This window comes from Macaca thibetana, chromosome 17, assembly GCF_024542745.1.
Source record: "Macaca thibetana thibetana isolate TM-01 chromosome 17, ASM2454274v1, whole genome shotgun sequence".
NCBI lineage: Eukaryota > Metazoa > Chordata > Mammalia > Primates > Cercopithecidae > Macaca > Macaca thibetana.
In genome coordinates, this window is record NC_065594.1 from 87,961,513 (window position 1) to 87,979,505 (window position 17,993).

General features: G+C 39.1%; 1 long non-coding RNA gene across 1 annotated transcript in view; it reads left to right on the top strand.

Annotated features, from left to right (window-relative positions):
• The first annotated feature begins 1,808 nt into the window (after positions 1-1,808).
• The window catches only part of LOC126940190 (uncharacterized), a 120,520-nt gene continuing 104,335 nt past the window's right edge, over positions 1,809-17,993 (top strand). Inside the window, exons 1-2 of the long non-coding RNA XR_007720655.1 lie at positions 1,809-1,894; positions 13,860-14,054. This is a non-coding gene — a long non-coding RNA (uncharacterized LOC126940190). The remainder of the gene's footprint in view (positions 1,895-13,859; positions 14,055-17,993) is intronic.

Consider the following 17,993-nt stretch of genomic DNA (forward strand, 5'->3'; position numbering starts at 1 on the left):
AGAAAGCAGAGCGGCACCCTGGCCTTTAGAACACCGCTCGGGTCCATCCATCAGGTCCCAGAACGACATCCAGCAGCACGAATGAGAAACACAACAGCTCTGACTATATCCCACCCCAGAGGATACATATTTCCAAGATTTAGACAACTGGGGCAAAGACTTCAGCATGAGAGCAGAAGGCTGCCCTAAATTTAACCTTGCAGGACTGAAAGGCAGCCAGGATTCAGGAACTGGGTGGCAGCATCAAGAAAACAGAATAAGAGGGAGATGGATGAGGAAGAAAATGTACAGGAGGAAGATCATTTCTGAGGCCTGGGCATGTCCATATGGGACCACCCTGGAGGTGTGAGCTGGGGATGAGTAGGGAAGACAGTGCTGTTTGGTCTTTACCCCTCGGGCTGCCCCCACCACCACCCCACAGTCTCCATTTACAATGATAAGAAGCTGGTGAACCCTCACAGGGGCTTTTCTGAGGGAGGGAATATACGGTGGAGGCTCCCGCTTGCCCATGGAACAGGAGACGCTGAATGGAAAGCACCGCATAAGGAAGGATGGTGTAGAGAGTTGGTGAGAATAAAAACACAGCCACGATTGTATTTGCATTTCAGATAAGACTATTGCATAATACATGGCAATCTGACTGTCTTGGAAATTAAGATAAATTGTTTCAATTTTTTCTCAAAAATAAGCCTCAGAATTGACAGGGCTTCTAGATAAGAGTCCAAAATCACAGTGAAAGTGAATAAGATGTTTCTAAAACAACAAACTGCCTAATGAGGAATCTCCTCTACCCCTCTGGAATGTCATCACCCAGTTTCAGAGTGGATACCGCCAGAGGTGACAACCTATCTTCGTGTTTAAAATCTTTGTCTCATGAACCAAGATGTGGTTTGTACTCTCAAAGCCCCATCTCACCACGTTGCAGGAAAGGAAATCTAGTTCAAAGTAAGTTCCTTTTAACCTACATTATCTGAGTGGATGCAAGACAGAGAGGTAAGTTCCAACCACACATGAGTTTGAGAGGCTGTAGTCATTTTCATTTATGACACTGACTAATTGGAATTGCAGTGATTGCTTGAGTGGTAACTCCAGGGAGGTACTTGATAGCTCATCTCTGCAAAAGTGTGGTGAAAGGGACCCTACGTTTCTCAATATGAATTACACGTGGTTTTACCTGCTCCACTGCCAACACATTCTATTTCAATAACCACAGCTGGTGCAATGGTAAACAAAAGAAGGCTCTTGCCTTCAAAAAGTTGTACCACCCATTTGTTAAGCCATGTTTGTAAGCCATCCTAGAGTCTCCTGCCCATTACTAAATGCCTCAGCAAATGCCACCACTTGTGTTTCCAAAGTAGACTGCTCTTGTTATTTTTACAAATTAAAGAATTAGAAAAATAATGCAGGCATAAGGACTTTACATATTGATAGTTTATGCTAATTTTGTCCACATATTATGACTACAGATTAAGGCAATATGTTGTAAATATTCTTCATAGATAGGCAGTACATTTTAGTTTATAAGAAGATAATGAGCAGAGTGGTTTATTGATGACATCGATGAAAAACAGGTTGCATGTTTGAGATCAGGGTCCCGGGCTTTCTGTTAAATAGTCTTTTTAAAAAGAGTTTTATAAATTTTCATCAAATCAGTGACAAATTCTGCAATATCTAAATAATTTAATGAATGACAGAATAATATATTTTTCAGAAGTTTTTTATTACATCATTAACTTTTAAAAAATTGATGATGCTTCTGTTGAATATATTGCAGATAATGGTTGTCTGTTTTTTTCTTTCCAACTTTTAGGTTCAGTGGCTACATGTGCAGGTTTATTGCATGGGGAAATTTCATGTCGCACAGGTTTGGGGTATGGATTATTTCATCACCCAGGTAATAAGCATAGTACCCAGTCAGTATTTTTTCAATCTTTACCCTCCTCCCTCCACCCACGCTCAAGTAAGCCCTAATATCTATTGTTCCTTTCTTTGTGTGCATGTGTACTCAGTGTTTAGCTCTCACTAATAAGCGAGAACATGTAGTTTATAGTTTTTTTGTTCTTGCATTAGTTTGCTTAGGATAATGGCCTCCAGCTCCATCTATGTTGCTACAAAGAACATGATTTCAATTTTTATGGCTGTGTAGTATTCCATGGTGTATATGTACCGTATTTCCTTTTTTATTTCTTTTGTTTTGTTTTGTTTTTTTGAGATGGAGTCTCACACTGTTGCCAGGGCTGGAGTGTAGTGGCGCGATCTTGGCTCACTACAACCTCTGCCTCCTGGGTTCAAGCAATTCTCCTGCCTTAGCCTACTGAGTAGGTGGGATTACAGGTGCCTGCCACCATGCCCAGCTAATTTTTTGTATTTTTAGTAGAGATGGGGTTTCACCATGTTGGCCAGGCTGTCTCGAACTCCTGACCTCATGATCCACCTGTCTTGGCCTCCCAAAGTGCTGGAATTATAGGCATGAGCCACTCTGCCTGGCCACCATATTTTCTTTAATCTACTGTGGATGGTTATCTAGGTTGATTTCATGTCTTTGCTATTGTGAATAGTGCTGTAATGAACATATGTATGCATGTGTCTTTATGGTAGAATGATTTATATTCCTTTGCATGTATATCTAGTGATGGAATTGCTGGGTGGAATGGTAGTTCTGTTTTAAGTTCTTTGAGAAATCTCCAAACTGCTTTACACAGTAGCTGAATTAATAGCCATTCTGACTGGTATGAGATGGTATCTCATTGTATTTTGATTTGCTTTTCTCTAACAATTAGTGATGATGAACATTTTTTCATTTGCTTGTTGAGTACATGTATGTCTTCTTTTGAGAAGTGTCTGTTTATGTCTTTGCTCACTTTTAAATCGGGTTGCTTGTTTTCTTGATTGTGGACTTAAGTTCCTTACAGATTCTGGATATTAGACCTTTGTCAGATGCATAATTTGCAAATATTTTCTCCCATTCTCTAGGTTGTCTGTTTCCTCTGTTGATGATGTCTTTTGCTGTGCAGAAGATCTTTGGTTTAACTAGGTCCTACTTGTCAATTTTTGTTTTCATCGCAATGGCTTTTGGAGTATTTGTCAGGAAATCTATGCCAGGGACATGTCCAGAATGATATTTCTTAGTTTTTCTTCTAGGATTTTTATAGTTTTAGGCTTTGTATTTAAGTCTTTAATTCATCTTGATTTGCTTTTTGTGTATGGTGAAAGAAAGGAGCCCAGTTTTAGTCTTCTTCATATTCGCAGCACCATTTATTGAATAGGAATTCTTTTTCCCATTGCTTGTTATCATCAGCTTTGTCGAAGATCAGATGACTAAAGGTGTGTGGCTTTATTTCTGGGTTCTCTTATTTGTTGCTTTGGTCTATGCGTCTGTTTTTGTACCAGTATCAGTGTTATTTTCGTTACTGTAGGCTTGTAGTGTATGTTGAAGTCAGATAATGTGATGTCTCCAGAATTGTTCTTTTGCCTAGGATTGTTTTGGCTATTTGGGTTTTTTTGTGTGTGTGTGTGTGTCTATGTGTGTGGTTCCATATGAATTCTGTAATAGTTCCTGCTGATTCTGTGAAAAATGTCATAGCAGTTTGATAGGAATAGCACTGAATCTGTAAATTGCTTTGGTTAGTATGGCCATTTTAACAATATTGATTATTCCTATCCATGAGCATAGTTTTTCAATTTGTTTGTGTAATCTCTGATTTCTTTCAGCAGTGTTTTGTAATTCTCATTATAGAGCTCTTTCACCTACCTGGTTAGCTGTATTCTTAGGTGTTTTATTTATCTCTGGCTATTGTGAGCGGAATGACTTTCTTGATTTGGCTCTTAGCTCTTTTGGATGTGGGCATTTAGCATTACAAATTTCCCTCTTAACACTGCTTTAGCTGTGTCCCAGAGATTCTGGTGTATTGTATCTTTGATTTGAGTAGTTTTGAAGAATTTCTTGATTCCTACCTTAATTTCATTGTTTCCCCAAAAGTCATTCAGGAGCAGATTGTGTAAATTTCTATGTAGTTTCATGGTTTTGAATTACCTTCTTGGTATTAATTTCTTTTTTTAACTTTTATTTTAAGTTTAGGGGTACACGTGCAGGATGTGCATGTTTGTTACATAAATGAACATGTGTTTCAGGGGTTGTTGTACAGATTATTTCATCATCCAGGTGTTAAGCCTAGAATCCATTTGTTATTTTCCTTGATCATCTCCCTCCTCCCATCCTCTACCCTTCAATAGGTCACAGTATGTCTTGTTCCCCTCTACGTGTCCATGTGTTCTCACCATTTAACTCCCACTTATAAGTGAGAACATGTGGTATTTGGTTTTCTGTTTCTGTGTTAGTGTGCTAAGGATAATGGCCTCTAGCTCCATTCATATCTCTGCAAAGGACATGGTTTCATTCTTTTTTATGGCTGTGTAGTATTCCATGGTGTATATGTACCACATTTTTTTTTTAATCTAGTCTATCATTGATGGGCATTTAGGTTGATTCCATGTCTTTGCTATTGTGAATAGTGCTGCAAGGAACATATGCATGCATGTGTCTTTATAATATAATGATTTATACTCCTTTAGTTATACCCCATATCCAGTAATGGGACTGCTGGGTCAAATGGTAATTTTATCTTTATGTCTTTGAGGAATTGTCACACTGTCTTCCACAGTAGTTGAACTAATTTACACCCCCACCAACAGTGTAAAAGTGTTTCTTTTTTTCTCCATAACCTCACCAGCATCTGTTATTTCTTGACTTTTTAATGTTAGCCATTCTGACTGGTGTGAGATGGTATCCCATTGTTGTTTTGATTTGCATTTCTCAATCAGTGGTGTTCAGCTTTTTTTCATATGCCTTTGGGGCATGTATGTTTCCTTTTGAGAAGTATCTATTTATGTTGCACTGTGGTTTGAAAGTGCGGCCGGTATGATTTCAGTTTTTTTTTTTTAATTTGTTGATAATTGCTTTATGGTAGAGCATGAGATCAATTTTAGAGTATGTGCCATGTGCAGATAAGAAGAATTCTTACATTCTCATATTCTGTTTTGTTGGGTGTAGTGTTCTGTAGATGTCTACTAGGTCAATTTGCTCAAATGTTTAGATCCTGAATATTTTTGTTACTTTTCTGTCTCGAACATCCACCTAATGCTATCAGTGGTGTGTTGAAATTTCCCACTATTATTGTGTGGTTATCTAAGTTTCTTCATCGGGCTCTACGAATTGTTTTGTGAATCTGGGTGCTCCAGTGTTGGATGTTAAGTTTAGGATAGTTAAGTCTTCTTCTTGAATTGAACTCTTTATCATTATGTAATGCCCCTCTTTGTCCTTTTTGATAATAGTTGTTGGTTTGAAGTCTTTTTGGTCTGAAATAAGAATAGCAACCCCTGCTCTTTTTTTTTTTTTTTTCCATTTGCTTGATAACTCTTTCCCCATCCCATACTTTGAGCCTCTGGGTGTCACTGCATGTGGAATGGGCATCTTGAAGACAGCGTACAGCTAGGTCTTGCTTCTTTATTCAATTGCCACTCTGTGCCTTTTAAGTGAGGTGTTCAGCCCGTTTACATTCACAGTTAATATTGATATGTGTGCATTTGATCCTGTCATCGTGTTGTCAGCTGGTTGGTATATAGACTTGATTGTGTAGTTGCTTTATAGTATCGAGGTGTTTAAGTGTGTTTTTTTTTGATGGCTCCTAATGGTCTTTATTTCCATGGTTAGCACTCCTGCAAGGGTCACTTGTAAGGCAGGTCTGGTGGTAATGAATTCCCTTAGCATTTATTTGTCTGTAAAGGTATAATCATTTAAGCTAGATGAATAGAAGACATGATCAATAGTAGATAGTAGTATATAAAACCCTGGTTTAAAAAAAAAACACATGGTTTCGAAACCTAGAACCCAACTTTTGTTTTTCTAAGTTATTTTTAAAGGTAAATTTGATCTAAATTTGTATTAGTCCATTCTTGCATTGCTATGGAGAAATAAATGAGGCCAGGCATGGTGGCTCACGCCAGTAATCCCAGCACTTTGGGAGGTCAAGGCGGGTGGATCACAAGGTCAGGAGATCAAGACCATCCTGGCTAACACGGTGAAACCCCGTCTCTATTAAAATACAAAAAAAATAGCTGGTGGCAGGTGCCTGTAGTCCCAACTACTGAGCTACTCAGGAGGCTGAGGCAGGAGAATGGTATGAACCCAGGAGGCAGGGCTTGCAGTGAGATGAGATTACACCACTGCTCTCCAGCCTGGGCGACAGAGCGAGACTCTGTCTTAAAAAAGAAAAAAATAAATAAAAAGAAAAAGAAAAAAAGAAATATGTGATACTGGGTGATTTGTAAAGAAAGAGGTTTAATCGGCTCATGGTTCTGCAGGCTGTACAGGAAGCATGGTGGCATCTGCTTCTGGGGGCCCCTGGACACTTTTATTCATAGCAGAAGGTAAACCAGGAGCAGGCATCTTCCGTGGCAGAAGCAGGTGGTGAGAAGGGGCGGGGTGCTACACACTTTTAAACAACCAGATCTCTTCTGAAAACTCACTCACTATCATGAGCACAGCATCAGGGGACAGTGCGGAAACATTTATGAGAAACATGTCCTGATCCAGTCACCTCCTTCCATGCCCCACTTCCAATATTACACGTCCAAACTTGACATAAGATTTGGTGAGGACACAGGTCCAAACCATATCAAGACTCTTACTGTTGCTGAAATAATAGAGCAAGTAAATGTTTTGACTTTGAGCCTAAAGGTTAGGCTCAACCTCCTGTATCACGTTTCTTCTCCGATTTCTAGCACTGTATCATCAAGAAGGGACAATGTTTTTCTCTTATGTTAGAAATAACATTTGAAACTGAAAATAAGACTTTTGCTTTAGAACCAATTGATATATTGCATTCAGAATGGGTCACAAATGTAGAAGTTTTTTCAGACTCTGGGACGTGTCTAAGAGATAATGACCTGACAGTGAAAAACATAGAAAATGTCAAATAATGAAATGTAAAGACTTAAAAACTTCTCTACAGAAGGAAGGACATCCTCCCCTCAAATAAAGAAGGCAAAAAAGAGAAAAAAGAAGGAAGGGGATATTTTTGATATTTAAAGAGCAGTAACATGACAGGATGAAATTAGAATCAATTGATAGAACTTACAGAGTTTAAGACTTTCTTGAGATATAATATACATACTGTAAAATTTACCTATTTTTAAATGTAAAATTCAATGATTTTAATATGTTTATCAAGTTGTGCAAGAAGTTACAGAATTTACTTAAAAATATTAGGAACCTGAAATTAGAATCACAGAAAGAGAGGACTTAAAGGAATATGCAAAAGAAAGAAGAAAGGAAAGAAAGAAAGAAAGAAAAAAAGAGAGAGAGAGAGAAAGAAAGAGGGAGAGAGAGAATGAAAGAAAAGAAAGAAAGAAAGAAAGAAAGAAAGAAAGAAAGAAAGAAAGAAAGAAAAAAGAAAAAAGAGAAAGGAAGGAAGGAAGGAAGAAAAAGAAAGAGAGGAAGGTGAAAGAGAAAAAGAAGAAAGAAAAGAAATAGAAAGAAACAAAGAAAGAAAGAGAAAGAAAGGTAGGCTGAGAAAAGTCTTGATGCACCCTTTGAGAGAACATGTCAATTTTAATATCTTTTCAATTTTAGAATATATTTAGATTTACAAAAGCTTGCAAAATTGAACAGATAATCCCTATAATTCCTCACCCAGTTTCTCCTATTTTTAATACATTACTCACAAAATATTTGTCACAGCTAAGAAACCAACAATGATACACTGTTATTAACTAAACTCCATACTCTATTGGGATTTTAATAGTCTTTCTACTTATGTTCTTTTTCTGGTCCTGAGTCTAGTCACCTGTACCTCATTGCATTAGCTGACATGTCTCCTAACATCCCCTGGTCTCTGACAGTTTCTAGTCTTTCCTTGTAATTCATGACCTTGACAGTCTTAAGGAGTATTGGGTGTTTTATAGAGTGACTCTCAGTTTGGGTTTATCTGATATTTTTCTTATGGTTAGGAGGGGGTTATATGTCTTTTGGAAAATAATATCTTACATATCTCATCAAATCAGGGTACCTGATCACCTGGCCACATAGTGTTTGCCAAATTCCCAAGAGATCACTTTGAAATTCAGATTTTTTTCTTTACTCATGAAACTATTTAACTGTACATGCTACATTAATTTGGAAACAAACCCACAAAATATTCAGGTTAGACAATGTAGCCTATTCCTTCCTTTACATTGCTGTACATGTGTTTCACCACTAGAGGGAAGCACCTGAACAAGTAAAGCGAACAGTTGGGTTATTCTCAAATGCAATTAAATTGATGATAGACAAACACCAAAATTTATAAAAGCATGAACAGAAAGAATATTAAGAGACCAAACAGATATTTTCAGTGTTTCCTCAAACCATATTCCGTGCCTAATGAAAGTTTACGAGATGGCAGCTTCTACTTTTTTCCTATTTGTTGGAACCCATGGTTCCAATTCAGTTCCAAATCAGTTGTGTACCTGAGGACTTTGACACACTTACAATCTCCAGACCTTGGGGGCAAAGAGGAGGAATGATGGCAGACAGAGGCTTGTAGAGAGGGAGGTTAGAGGACAAGGTCTACCCTAAATTGGTTCAGGCTTTGTAGGAATCTCTTTCCATTTTTGATTTTAAACAGCTCCTCCTCAAATTAGCCTGTATTTCCCAGGAAACGGTTACTGGGATTTTTCCTCGGTCTGACATATTTTTTTCTGGTTCTTCAATGTCTTGACTTCCTAATCCCTTTCTAGATTATGAACGCTTTTTTATCTTCAGCCCAAAATATGCACATCCTTGATTGATGTACAATGAGATATAGACCTGTCCTTTATTGTTTTTTTGATATATCCTGACACCTACACATAGCACATATTTGTCTCCTTCTGTTTATATTTTTAGGCTATTTATGTATCAGTCACTGGTCTAACACAATTTCATCTATTATCTAATTTAATTTTTAAAAATTAATTTCTTAAAATTAGTAAACTTTAGTTTTGTAGAGAAGTTTGGGGTTTATAGAAAAATTGTGCAGAAAGCACAGGGTTCCCACATACTCCCTGTTTCCTAACCCCACAGTTTCCCCTATTGATGAAATCTTGCATTAGTTTGGGACATTTGCTATAATTAATGAACATTTTTGCATTTCTTGAAAAACGTTGATGTGTTAACTCAAGTCCATAGTTTGCATTAAGAATCACTTTGTGTCATAAAGTTCTGTGAGATTTGATGAGTGCATAAAGTCCTGCATCCACCATTAACAGTAATGCGGAATATTATTGCTGCCCTGTACAGCCCCTGAGCTCCACCTCATCATCCTCTCTCCTCGCATGCAAACCCATGGCAATCACTAATACATTACCACTTCTATCATTTTGCTTTCTTCAGGATGTCATACAGTTGCAACAATCGTATGTAGCCTTTTCAGATTGTCTTCTTTCACTTAGCAATCTTCACTTAATGTTACTCCATGTCTTTTCACGGTTTGATATCTCATTTCTTTTTATTGCCTAGTAGTATTCCATTGTGTGGATACTCCACAATTTGTTTATCCATTCACCTGTTGAAGGACATCTTGGTTGCTTCTAATTTTCAGCAATTAGGAATAAAACTGCTGTAAAGGTAGGATTTTGAGTGGATGCCAGTTTTTGACTTATTTGGACAAATACCTCATACTGTGTAGCACGACTGCTGGATCTGATGGCCAGACTATGGTTAGCTTTGCAAGAAACTGCCAACTTGCCTTCTAAAGTAGCTGTATCATTTTGCATTCCCACAAGCAAGGAATGAGAGTTCCCATTGCTCCACATCTTTACCAGCCTTTAATGTTGCTGTTTCAGATTTAAGACATTCTAACAGGTGAAGAGAAGTGTTTTATTGTTGTTTTAATTTGCAATTCTCTCATGACCTATGATGTTAGCGTCTTTCATATGCTTTCCTGCCGTCTGTATATCTTCTTTGGCCAGATACCAGTTTAGATCTTTTACCCACTTTTTAATTGAGTTGTTTTCTTATTGTTAAGTTTTAAGATTTCTTTGTCTATTTTGGATGCAAGTTCTTTGTCAGATATGAGTTTTGCAAACATTTTCTCCTCAACCATGACTTTTTATTGTTTAAATCAAATTTGATTTTTGTAACAACTCATTGGGGCAGATGTTATTATTAACTGTACCTTACAGATGAGGAAATAGTGCCATAGAGTCTCAAAAACTAGTGTGAAGTGTATCTAGAATGCAGAGCCTGGCAATATGAGTGCAGTTTGTTAAGCTTTCTGCTTCATCGCCCTTGTCCTAAGCACTCATTAGCTTTGCAGCGCAGGCCACCGCTCATACTCAGCTGAGACCAGTTATGATGGCGAGCCCCTGATATTGGTCTGTTTTCCATTTGTGTTACTCTGGACACTAATGCTTACTTAGAAATGAAAAGAAAAAGAAGGGCCATGGGCTAGCAATAGTAAATGCTTAAGAACAGATTTTAAATACTGTAAAATCAGATATAGCCTTTAAAATGTTGGATTGAGACCAACAGGAGGTGATTTTTTACTGTCAGTGAATAATGAGATGGTTTCTTAAAGAATCACATTTTAAAGTCTGCTGTAACTTTCACACAGAAAATAATTTTAGCCTCTTCCTTTGTGTAAAGGAAAATGAAACTTCAGGAGTGAGATCTAGTGTGCAACTATCTTCATTTTAACCACTTTGGCCTAGATATGTTCCAAGGAGAGAGAAATGGTGTTCTGTAGTACGCTTAATCAAAGGACACCCACAGAGGAAAAGGCGTATGGGTGACATTGTGGGTGTGTTACCAACGGAGCCAATCTTTCTCAAAATGTGCTGAGATCACCAACACCTTCTAATACCAAACTATCAAACTGAATGACTTCTTTCAGGCCTTCCCTAGCTTAAATTCTGAAACATTCCATGATGTTCAGAATCTTCGTACTACTCTTAGGTAAACATTAATTTCCAATACATCTAGATCTAATATCGTGATAACCGTTTAACTATAGATCTGTCTGCCTCTCATCAACTCATCTTTCCATCCATCCGCCAACCAATCCATCCATCCGTATGCCATCTGGAGCCTCCCTGCCTTTCAGAAATTGCATAGCTTTTCCGGAATCTAATCCCATGGTCCCTAACATCCCAGCGCTCTTCCTGATCATGCTTCCTTTTGCTTCTATTTTTCCTTGTCGTAACACTCTCTCCTTTTCCTATTGTAGCCTGGATGCAGGGCTTAATCACACTCATCAAGGTATATTTCAAATCCACCATTCTTAAGCATTTTGTGATTTCTTTTTTTTTTTTTTTTTTAATGAAAATTTAGAGGATCATGAGGGTTCATGACATTCACAGCTGACAATCAGCTCTACAGACTTGTGGCCCACATCTCCCTGGCTTCTTTCCTCACTTTATCTCTCTTCTTTTCCCATTGCCTCCGTAGTCTCCAGGGTATCAAGCCAATCACTGGTCTTTTGCTTTGCAGGATATGCTTTTCACCATATCCTGCCCTCTCTGAGTCTCACCAGCCAACACTTACATTTTTTTTCCCACCAAAATATTTTTATGTTTCTAGCAGTGATTCTGGGAGGAAAATATTCATACTTACACACACACACACAAACACACACACACACTCTCCAGTGAGCAAATACCATTGTTGACACTTTCATATCACCATGAATTTGATATATTAGACACTTTATCACTTATGGCTACCCTATTTTGCCTTGAAGTGGCACACTGACATCCTGAGAGCTATTATTTCTCTTACAGGAAGAAAAACAGCAAATATGTACATAACGTCTAAATAAGCTATGCTGTCCTTAAATAGTTCCCTGGTCTTGCCCAGGAGTCTGTGCTGAAGCGCTGGGTACAAAGCTCACTCACTTCCCTTATTCTTTTCCCCCTGAGCTTTCTTATCCATAAATCTGAATGAAATTCCTATCCTTGTTCCTTACAGAACTACATAGAGATCCAAAAACAATGTCTGCCGAGTGTTTTAAAACGGTCAAATGCTAAGCAAATATAAATTCTTATATTTGTTCTCAAAAATGAATTAAATCTATGCAATAACGATTATATAGTGTATTCAAATGAAGAGAACAGCTCCCAATTCTAAAAGTGCTTTTAAATTTTTCGTGTTCACCTATTATCCTATATGAAACACTTCTAGGCACTCATATTAGAGATTGTTAATCATTTTTGTTCTGCTGTGGCTGTGAGTTATTTAAAACAGGAAGTATTTCCCACATAGAGCCGTAGCAAGCGGGTGGAGGGGGAGAAGCAAAGATGTGTTTACCTAAGAAGACAAAGCAAGGACACTGCAGCCGCAGCCTCTGCGTGTCGGCCTTTGGCGAACCTCCTGCCTGGATCTCAGCAGTGGGCCCTCACCACTCTGCCAAGTTTCACAGTGTGCTCTGAAGCTTAACACTTGGTACCAGTTAATCTAATTCCTTAGCCACTCATCAAATTAATTTTAGAATAGCCATGTTCAGTAAAGCCTCTGAGCTGGGGATACAAGATGGTGAAGACAAGGTCCCCACTTCCAGGCAATTTGAACTGAGTCTTTCTCACTTCATCTCCCTCACCTACCTCTCTTCTCACCTCTTTGGAAATGCCCTGCTGTCTTTATCCTCCTGTTATTATTCACACAAATTAGGAGAAATTTGGGGCCAGAAACTGAGGATCCTTTAACTGCAGAAATATTCATTCATTGGCAGCTTGCTGGCAGATTGGCTTTGTGAGCTCCACCATAGGGAATTACCTATGTTTTACATCAATGGTAGCATTCATCATAATTCAAATAGGAAAAACAATGCTTGCCTTAACACCACTCCTTGTTTTCCTGATTGCCCTCATTGTCGTGAGTTGCTTTGTAAAATCAGTTAATAAGAGTGCGTTGTGTTTATACTGTATTGTATGATATATGTATTCATCTGCTAAGACTGCCATAACAAATACCACAAACTGGATGGCTTAACTAAGAGATCTTCTTTTTCTTTTTCTTTTCTTTTTCTTGAGACAGAGTCTCACTCTGTTACCCAGGCTGCAGTGCAGTGAAGATCTTGGTTCAATGCAATCTCCACCTCCCAGGTTCAAGCAATTCTCATGCCTCAGCCTCCTGAGTAGCTGGGATTATAAGCACCTGCTACCACACCTGGCTGATTTTTGTATTTTTAGTAGAGATGGGGTTTCACCATGTTGGCCAGCCTGCTCTCAAATTCTTAGCCTCAAATGATCTACCTGCCTCAGTCTCCCAAAATGCTGGGATTACAGGTATGAGCCACTGTACTCAGCCAGAGACTTATTTTCTCATGGTTCTGGAACCAGATATCTGAAGGCAAGGAGTCACCAGGGTTTGTTTTTTCTGAGACGTCTCTCCTTGGCTTGCAGATTGCTGTCCTCCTGCTGTGTCCACAAAAGGCTTTTTCTCTGTGCATGCATCTCGCTGTCTCTTTCTCGGCATTAATCCTATTAGATTAGTGCCCAATCTTATCACCTTTATCTAACCTAAATTACCTCTTTAAAGGTTGTAGCACCAAATATTATCATATTGAGGCTTAGAGCTTCAAATATGAATGGGGGCACAATTCCGCCCATAGCAATACATCCGTACAGGTTCCTGCTGATACATTCTGGGGTTCCCCTCCAGGGATTTATTTCCTGGCTCCCAGTGTCAACCTCGAACATCAGGAGTTTGCAGCCACCACTGTGGTTTTATTTAGTGATCTCTTATGGATCTACTATCTATTAATTCTTAAATTCTTTGAAGCTCTTTATACTGTCAGCTAGTGTTTTCTCTTGGGTAATAAGTTTGACATGTTGTTTTTTTCTAGAGGAAAATGGTGACTAGGAGGCAGGACTAAACCGCATCTCCCACTTGGATGGAAAAAGCAGCAGGTGGAGACTCACATCGCGAACTTTTGCTCCGAGAACTACCACAGGAAAATACCGAGAAAGCCAAGAGGATCCACAGGCCCTTTGAAGGAAGCAGATGGCTCCTGCAGGCCCCAGGAGGCAGCCCCCAAACTGTGAGTACCCAAAGTGTGAAAGTATAAAAGGGGGACCGTCCATCCCCAAACAGGCACCCTCACTGGGAAACCTGATGGTCTAGATCCCGGAAGCAGGATTTCACTTTGCCTAGAGCTGAGACAACGTAGAGAGCTGAGTGAAATACAAAGGTAGAAGAATCAGCAGAGAGCACCCTGTGGGCTCTCTCGGTCCCCAGGGAAGCCATCTCTGACTTTGTCTCATAGACGTCACTGGGGAGGGCTGCAAGAAGAACTGGGAAAAGACCACAGGGAGAAGGAAACTTCCAGCTGAACTTTGTTAACAATTTCGATGGAAGGCAAATGTTCCTGGACGGAACTCACGGGGTGGGGGAAGGGGGTGAATCAGGAGTGCAGATGAAGCACATAAGCTGCGGCAGGTGGGGAGGCACAAAACCTGAACGCCCTGCTTGCTTTCACAGCCAGGAGGCTGGTAGCCTGAGGCAGGTTCTCAGCCCTGCTCACCCACTGTCCGGAAACAAACTCCGCGCTGTTGAGGGAAGCACAGTAGGAATGAGACTGGCCTTTTAAGCTGCATGGGGAGCTGGGTGAGGGCTGTCATTGCCAACTTTCCCCCACTTCCCTGACAACCCGCATGACATAGAAGAGGCGGGCAGAATGCCCCCGGGAGCTTAACTCCCTTGGCCTGAAGAACCATGCCCCCATCCCCCACAGCAGCCACAGCAAACCCAGGCCAAGGAGAGTTTGAGCTCAGACAGGCCCAACCCTGCTCCCACCTGTTGTTTTTCTCTACCTGCCTTGGTAACCAAAGACAAAAGACTTATTCTCTTGGGAGCTCTAGGGCCCTACCCAGTGCCTGATCCTCTCTATACTATCACAGCTGATGCTCTCTTGAAGGCAGCACCTCCTGGCAGGAGGCCAACCAGCACAAAAATAGTGCAGTAAACAAAACCACAACTCACAGTGTCCATTTCATTCCCCTGCCACCTCCACTAGAGCAGGCACTTCTATTCTGAGAGACATGAAGACAGTTCACATTGCAGGACTCTGTGCAGACACCCCCTCGTACCAGCCTGGAGCCTGGTAGCTCCTCTGGGTGGTTAGACCAAAAGAGGCATATCAATTACTATAGTTCAACATGCAGGAAGCCACATCGCTAGGAAAAGGGGGAGAGCAGTACATCAAGGGAGCACCCTGGCCGGGCGTGGTGGCTCATGCCTGTAATCCCAGCACTTTGGGAGGCTGAGGCGGGTGGATCACAAGGTCAGGAGATCGAGACCATCCTGGCCAACAAGGTGAAACCCTGTCTCTACTAAAAAAAAAAAAAAAAAATTTAGCCGGGTGTGGTGGTGGGTGTCTGTAGTCCCAGCTACTCAGGAGGCTGAGGCAGGAGAATGGCGTGAACCCGGGAGGCGGAGCTTGCAGTGAGCCAAGATTGCACCACTACACTCCAGCCTGGGCGATACAGCGAGACAGACTCTGTCTCAAAAGAAAAAAAAAAAAAAAAAAAGAAAGATAAAGGGAGTACCCTTTTGGACAAAGAAATCTGCACAGTAACTCTTGAGCTCCAGATCTCCCCTCTGACATAGTCTACCCAAATGAGATGAAACCAGAAAAACAATTCTGGGAATATGATGAAACAAGCTCTTTAACACCCCAAAAGATCACACTAGCTCATCAGCATTGGATCCAAACCAAGAAGAAATCACTGAATTGTCAGAAAAAGAATTCAGAAGATCGAGTATTAAGCTAATCAAAAAGGCACCAGAGAAAGGTGAAGTCCAACTTAATGAAATCAAAGAAAGGATACAAGATGTGAAGGGAAAAATCTTTAGTGAAATTGAGAGCATAAATAAAAATAATCACAACTTCTAGAAATAAGGGGCACACTTAGAGAAATGCAAAATGCGCTGGAAGCACTCAGCAATAGAATCAAACAAACAGAATAAAGAACTTCAGAGCTCGAAGACAAGGTTTTAAAATCACCCAATCCAACAAAGACAAAATAAAAAAGAATTTTAAAACATGAACAAAGCCTCCAAGAAGCTTGAGATTATGTAAAACAACCAGACCTAAGAATAATTGGTATTCCTGAGGAAGAAGAGAAATGTAAAAGTTTGAAAAACATATTTTCCTTGAATAATTGAGGAAAACTTTGTCAGCTGGATAGAGATCTAGGCATCCAAATACAATAAGCTCAAAGAATACCTGGTAACTTTATTGCAAAAAGATCACTGCCTAGGTACATAGTTGTCAGGTTATCTAAATTCAAGATAAAGGAAAGAATCTTAAGAGCTGTGAGGCAAAAGCACCAGGTAAGCTATAAAGGAAAACCTATCAGATTAACAGTGGATTTATCAGCAGTAACCTTACAGGTTAGAAGGGATTGGGGCCCTATCTTCAGCCTCCTCAAACAAAACAATTATCAGTCAAGAAATTTGTATCAAGGAAAACTAAACTTCATAAATAAAGGAAAGATACAGTCTTTTTCAGACAAAAAAAAAATGCTGAGAGAATTCACCACTACCAAGCCAACACAACAAAAACTACTAAAAGGAGTTCTAAATCTTGAAACAAATCCTCAAAATACACCAAAATAGAACCTCCTTAAAGCAGTAATCTCACAGGACCTGTAAAACAAAAACACAATAATAATAATAATAATAATAATAACAATAAACCAAGGTGTTAAGGCAACAAATAGCACGATGAATAGAATAGTACCTCACATCTCAATACTAACATTGAATGTAAATGGTTTAAATGCTCCATTTAAAAGATACAGAATAGCAGAATGGGTAAGAACTCACCAACAAAGTATCCGTTGTCTTCAAGAGACTCACCTGACACATAAGGACTCACATAAACTTAAGGTAAAGGGGTGAAAAAAGATATTCCTTGCAAATGGACACCAAAAGCAAGCAGGAGTAGCCACTCTTGTATCACAAAAAACAAACCTTAAAGCAACAGCATTTTAAAAAGACAAAGAGGGACACAATACAATGATAAAAAACGAGTCCAACAGGAAAATATCACAATCCTAAATATATGCACCTAACACTGGAGCTCCCAAATTTATAAAACAATTACTACTAGACCTAAGAAATGAGATAGACAGCAACACAATAATAGTGGGGGACTCCAATACTCCACTGACAGAACTACATGGGCCATCAAGACAGAAAGTCAACAAAGAAACAAAGTATTTATACGATACCTGAGAACAAATGGACTTAACAGATATTTACAGAACATTCTACCCAATAACTGCAGAATATACATTCTGTTCATCAGCACATGGAACATTCTCTAAGACAAACCATATCACAGGCCACAAAACGAGTCTCAATACATTTAAGAATATTAAAACTATATCAAGAACTCTCTCAGAACACAGTGGAATAAAATTGGAAATAAATCCCAAAGTAACCTTCAAAACCATGCAAATATATGGAAATTAACCTGCTCCTGAATGATCATTAGGTCAATAATGAAATCAAGATAAAAATTTAAAAATTATTTGAACTAAATGATAACAGTAACACAACCTAGCAAAACCCCTAGGATACAGCAAAAGTGGTGTTAAGAGAAAAGCTTATAGCCTTGAATGCCTACATCAAAGAAAGTACAAATAGACAATGTAAGGTCACACCCTGAGGAACTAGAGATATGAGAACAAACCAAACCCAAACCCAGCAGAAGAAAATAGATAACAAAGATCAGAACAGAACTAAATGAAATTAAACAAACAAACAAAAAAATACCAAAGATACATGAAACAAAAGGCTGGTTCTCTTTATGAATGACATTGATAGACCATTAGTGAGATTAACAAGTAAAGAAGAGAGGAAATCCAAATAAGCTCAATTAGAAATGAAATGGGAGATATTACAACCAATATCACAGAAATACAAAAGATTATTCAGGGTTGTTATGAACCCCTTTGTGTGCATAAACTGG